The sequence below is a fragment of the Myiozetetes cayanensis genome, unplaced genomic scaffold, assembly GCF_022539395.1.
Source record: "Myiozetetes cayanensis isolate MyiCay16 unplaced genomic scaffold, myiCay2020 scf4, whole genome shotgun sequence".
Taxonomy (NCBI): domain Eukaryota; kingdom Metazoa; phylum Chordata; class Aves; order Passeriformes; family Tyrannidae; genus Myiozetetes; species Myiozetetes cayanensis.
In genome coordinates, this window is record NW_026087631.1 from 30,759,875 (window position 1) to 30,765,884 (window position 6,010).

Below are 6,010 nucleotides of genomic sequence, written 5' to 3' on the forward strand. Positions count from 1 at the left end.
TCTCCTCTAACCTCCTGCTCCCTCATTCTCTACTGGAAAAACAGCAGCAAACCCTTTTTCCCAGGTGTGCTGTTATGTCATGTGAAAAAACGCCTTCTCTCTGCTCTGTCTCCTTCTGTTGCCTCTATTCCTCCCCACTTTATCTCCTTCCTGCCTGTCTTGTTTTTGCTGCTGGCTGGCTGCAGGGCTTCTCAAATCTGATTTTAAAATGTAAAGTGACTTCAGGACTGTGTGGCTCCGGGCCAGGCCTTCACAGGCAGTGGCTGAGAAAATTCACTGCTCTCTGACATAGGTCAAAGCTTGTTCCACTAGGTGCTTTGGCATGAGAGGAGCAACTTCAGAAACTGACAAAATTATGTGATTTGAATAACTCAGAATATGGCTTCATGGATGGGTGACTTCTGAGCAATATACATGTTTTTATGTAATGGGTCTTTTGTTTCTTTCCAGCAGCTCCCAAGAACTTTTTTGGCTCTGCTTAATTTGAGTTGTATATATGGGTATATCCTACTTATACAGATATACCCTGTGCCCTGAAGAGTTTTTTTTTTTTTTCTCTCTCTCTCTCTCTCAGGCGTAATTGAGGAAATATGCCTGTCTGACCACCAGGAGCCACTACCCAAGACTTTAATTACTGGAACTGAAGCCTCTTCACAGCAGACAGTGTGAAGGGTCAGAAAAGAAAGAAATTCACACTAGTTAAGTGAAATTGAAGGTGAAGGTATACCCAACATGTGCACAACCCATCTCTGTTCAGTTTCCTCTGCAGTCACATACAGTTTTTCTTATCACAGTACTGATCTGAAGAATACTGTGACCCAGCGTGCAGCTGTGTCTCTGTGATACTTCTAGTACTATGGCACAGAGCGGGAGCCAGGAGGTTTAGAAGCCTGTCGCATGGAAAATACACTCTCACACTCATGGATGAAGCAGCTGATTTAAAATATGAAATGGCATGTGGTATACATGGGAAATTCATGCATGGTAGCAATATCAAGAGTGTAAAACAAAATAAGAAGTGGGAGAGAAAAGAAACATGGAATTTGACAGTAAAAGGTACTCTGGAGAAGATAAGGTCTCTAACTGATTAGGTATGGTTTTCTGTCATGTCTTCAGGAATTTTTTTAAGCAGGTTTTGGGCCATGTGCAGATAACTTTTTAATGAACATGAGGAGTACCAGGAGCATGCACAGATGCTTTCACCAAAACTACAAAATTAATCTGCATGAGGAAGGATGTTTATGTCCTCTGGAAGAGTCTGTGGTTCAACATCAGACCAGCAATACTCCTGTCCATGAGCTATAGGACCTCTTGTGGGGCAGCCTGTTGTGCACCTTCCCAGTTGTGCTCACAGAAGTCAGGTTTCTACAGAGGCAATGAGCAAAATCTCCAAATCCAAGTGCTGCAGCTGATAAAGGAGATGCTCCATGACACATTTCTTTTTTTCTTATTTTCCTTTCCCCTCAGAGATACCCAAAGCTCGAACTTCAGGCTGCATGGAGCAAGGGAGAGTGAGCCAGCACAGGCACTCTGCTACCTGGTGCAGCATGTGTCCTTAGTGGATTCAGACTTCAAGCTTTTCTGTCACATTGATGATGTCAAGTTGGAGCTGGGGTGAAAAAATATTTCATCCTGCCAATCCTGATCTATTGTGTGCTGAGTGACGATAGTGGTTTTTACATCAATCTCACCGAACTCCTTTCTTCCCTCTTTGCAATCCAGTGTCCCTAACACAGACTTACCACTGACTTACAGTGCTTTAAATGAGGAAAACATTATTTTTAAAGCTTCAAACCCTAATTTGACACCTCATTTATACTGGCATGAGGGTATCACTAAGTGAAGAGCAATCCAAGTTTCAGGTTTTTTGTTTGTTTGTTTGTTTTTTGTTTTGTTTTGGTTTGGTTTGGTTTTTGCTTCACAGTAGCTGGTATGGGTCTGTATTTTGAACTTGTGCTGAAAACATAAGACAATATAGAGATATTTTTGCTGTTGCTGAAGAGCACTTGAACATCATCCAGGCCTTTTCAACTTCTCCTATGCTATGATGCCAAGGGGGCTGGGGGATGCATGAGAAGCTGGGAAGAGACACAGCTGAGATAGCTGATCCCAACTGACCAAAGCAATATACCATATATTCCAGGCCACATGATGTTGGGCTCAGCATGTAGAGCTGGGGGCAGAAGAGGGAAGGGGAGGACATTTGGAGGAATGGCATTTGTCTTCCCAAGTCTTTGTTAATACATGACAGAACACTGCTTTCCCAAGAATGGCTGAACACCTTCCTGCCCATGGGAAGCACTGAATGAATTCCTTGCTTGCTTTGGTTGTGTGAGGGGCTTTACCTGTTAAGCTATCTTTATATCATCCCACAAGTCTTCTGACTTTTACCCTTCTGATTGTCTTCCCCATCCTGCTGCTGGAGGAGTGAGAGTGGCTGTGTGGGGCTTGGTTGGCAGCTGGGATTAAACCACAATGTGTATATAAAACCAGAAATGCAGTAGATTTTAATGTGCATTCCAGGGCAGAAAAAGAAGTTTTTTGAGTCTCAGAACAGATTTTACTCTCCTCCCTTTCTAACTGGAAGAACTACTAAGAAAATTCATCAAAACCCAAAGCTCTACTACAGTAAGTATACAACACACACAGTTCTTACAGCAAACCAATGTGTGTGTGTAGATTTTAATTTTAAATGGTTGCAGAGCCTGTAAAAACAATAAAGCAGATTTGATAGCCACAGCCTTCTCTGTCTGCATGCACATAAATAAAACCTTACTGTATTTCCCTCAGCACAGTGACTGATTCAAAGAACAGAGGGAAAGCCTGTTTTCGTCTCCCTACTGTCCTCTGTTCTTGACATGCGGCAAAACACCCCAAGAGAAATGACAGAAATTGTCAGAGGGGAGAAGGAAATTTCACAAATTGTGTTTTCTTGAGTCATGACAGAAACACTGCATTGAGCCATCGTCAGACTGAATTTTGAGTCTTTGGTGCTCATTCAGGTAACAAAGCATAATCAAAAACTGTCACGATCTCTTAGCCTATCCACAGGGACTTCCAGGAAGCCCTGGGTGTGGCCCACAAAGCCCTGCTAGCCGGTTCAGCTATTTTGGGTAGTTTGCTGGCAAAAAAGCCAGGGAAGTCTTTACTGTTCTTAGATGGTTTTCTATCCCATACACCGAGGCACCCAGGATTCTCTGCTGCTCCACTGATCTTCCCTCTAACTGACTGGTTGTACTGATGGTTTCTGACCTTCTTCTCAAATAGGGAAAAAAAAAAAAAAAGAAAAAAAGAAAAATGATGCAGGAAGAAAAGTCTTCATTAACAAAAAAAGCCTGTTGGGTCAGTTTGTCTGGGATTGCTCCTTGCTTTGGTATATGTCCACATGTACCCTCAAAAAACACAGAAGGGCTCCAAGTCGATGGTAGGAGTGAGTGGCCCTGTGGGATTGTTTAAAACACCAAAAAAAGACCTTTTCAAAGTCAGAGTGACTTTGAGCTGCACAAGGAGAAAGGTGACTTGATAACAGAGCCACAATGAGTTGCATATAAGCAACTCCAGTGTCTGTAGGCAGTTGTCACAGAGTCCAGCCTTCTCAAAGCAAACACACTACGTCAAAAAGGCCATCCATAGCCTCCTTCCTCCCTTATTGTTTAGTTAGCTTGGTTTCTCAGAGAGAGTTTTACTATCAGTTTTAACTATTTTCAAGCCTTCATCCATACAGAAACGCAACAACCTGCTGCTTCCTCCTCTTACAATACAGAGATTTATTTGGCACTGCAAATAATAAGTGCTGCGGTCCAACTATCATTTGAAGAAAATACAACAATGGCATAAAATTATGCCTGGAGCAAGAAGAATAGAATATTAACATTCTAATTCTCATGAGTCTCAAGGTAACAAGTGCTTCTAGGAGGTTGCTAGGTAAGGCTGAATCTTGGTTTATGCTTCAGGTGTTAAATATAAGAAAGCAGTATGTTTGGTGCCAGGAGAAAATGTCTTTGGGAAAAAGTCCTTTCTTACATTTCTAACCTCAGTTTTAAATAAAATTTTGACAAATAGATGCATCTAATACACCATCCTGGGTGGACGCAATTTAAATGCAACTTCTAGTTATTCTGTGATTAGTCAAGTTGGTCCATTCTTGTTTTAGGAACCTGAAGTATTTCCCCCTTCTCCAACTTCTTGTCATTTTCTTTGAGTCTTCTTTCTGTGATATCTCTTTTTTAGGCTTAAAATATGCCACCAACTTTAACTCACAAGATCTAGCATCCTACCAGCATCCTCTAGCATCCTGCCAGCAGCATTTCTGCCCATACTTTAGTTCAGTGACCATCCACTTGTCCAGGACCCAGGCTCCCAGGGGCTTCCAAGAAATTGCACATGTTCTTGTCATGTTCCCCAATTTCCCAGTGTATAAGGGAGCAGTAAGTCATTACAGGTTCCTTAAGGACCAACTCTAATCATCTGAAGTATTTTTCTCATCAGTCCTTTCCCTTTTAAAAACTTCCCATTAGGGAAAAAAAGAACACAAACAACTAAAAAGAAAATATTCTTAGTAGGTCTTTCGTTGCTCAATTTCAAAGATTCATAGAATGGTTTGGATTGGAAGGGACCTTAAAGATCATGTAGTTCCACCCTCCTGCCATAGGCAGGGATACCTTTCACTAGATCAGGTTCCCCCAAGCCCCGCCCAATCTGGCCTCGAACACTTCCAGGGATGGGGCAGCCACAGCTTCTCTGGGCAACCTGTGCCAGGCCTCACTACCCTCACAGGGAAGAGCTTCCTCCTAATACCTAATCTAAACCTTTTCTCCTTTAGTTTGAATCCATTTCCCCTTGTCGTGTCACTACATGGCCTTGTCAAAAGTCCCTCTCCATCTTTCCTTTAGGCTTCCTTCAGGTACTGCAAGGTTGCTACTAGGTCACACCAAAAATCTCTCTTCTCTCCAGTCTGAACAATCCCAATTTTCTCAGCCTTTGCTTGTATGAGATATGCTTCATCCCTTTAAACATTTTTGTGGCTTCCTCTGGACTTGTGTTCACAAGAGTGGTGAAGGAACCCATAAAACTGTGGAGTAATTCTCTATGGTGGCCCTTCTGCAGTTTATAAATGAGAAGGCATATACAAAGATGTGTGGTTGAATCTTTCCACATAGTCCAGATCTGGAATTAAGAAGTGGGCCCACAGCTGCAGAAATCAATTTAAACACCCACCCCAACACATTGCAGAGGGTTTCAGAGCCAGATGTGCCCCTTCCTGAGGCCGGTGTTACTGGCAGCCTTGGTAACCACAGCCACTATATCTGACTCCGCTGCCAACTTCTCTCCTGTGCCAAAACACGAAAAATCCCTTTGGATTTTAGTATTTTATTGCTAAACAAAATTTGGGGATAAATATCAGTGCTTCTGATTCATGGGCTCATGGTCATGGTAAGTCTCCTTGACTCTGCCTGAGGTGTCTCATGACCAGACATGATTTTTCTTCCTCTTTTTTCAAATAGTTTTGAATGGAAACTACTAGCACAGGCTGTGGGTGTTAATGGGAAAAAATAAACTATCAGGTACCTGGGAGACACCATAAATGTCCAAATCTCAGCCAAGGCCCAGCCTGTGCCAGTTAATGCAGTCCCAGGAGATCTCTGGATGAAGCTGGGAAGATTGGAGCTATGCCTCTTGGCAGGTGACACCACCTCATTGCCTCTGCACTTCCTCTTGCTCTGGATTTGTGCATTGCTTTCAAAGAAGGTACAACCATGGTGAGACAGGACTCACAGAGGCAGAGAGGGTTTTAAAGAGGCATCTTTTGCCACCTTCGCTGGCAGGTGGCAAAATCCCTCCACTGTGATGAATGTTCCTGGGCAGCCCGTTCCAGTGCTCTGCCACCCTCAGTGGAAAGTTCTTCCTCATGTTGAGGTGGAACTTTTTGTGTTTCAGTTTATGGCCACTGCTCCTTGACCGCTGAAAACAGGCTGAGACCATCCTCTTGGCACCCGCCTCGGAGATCTGT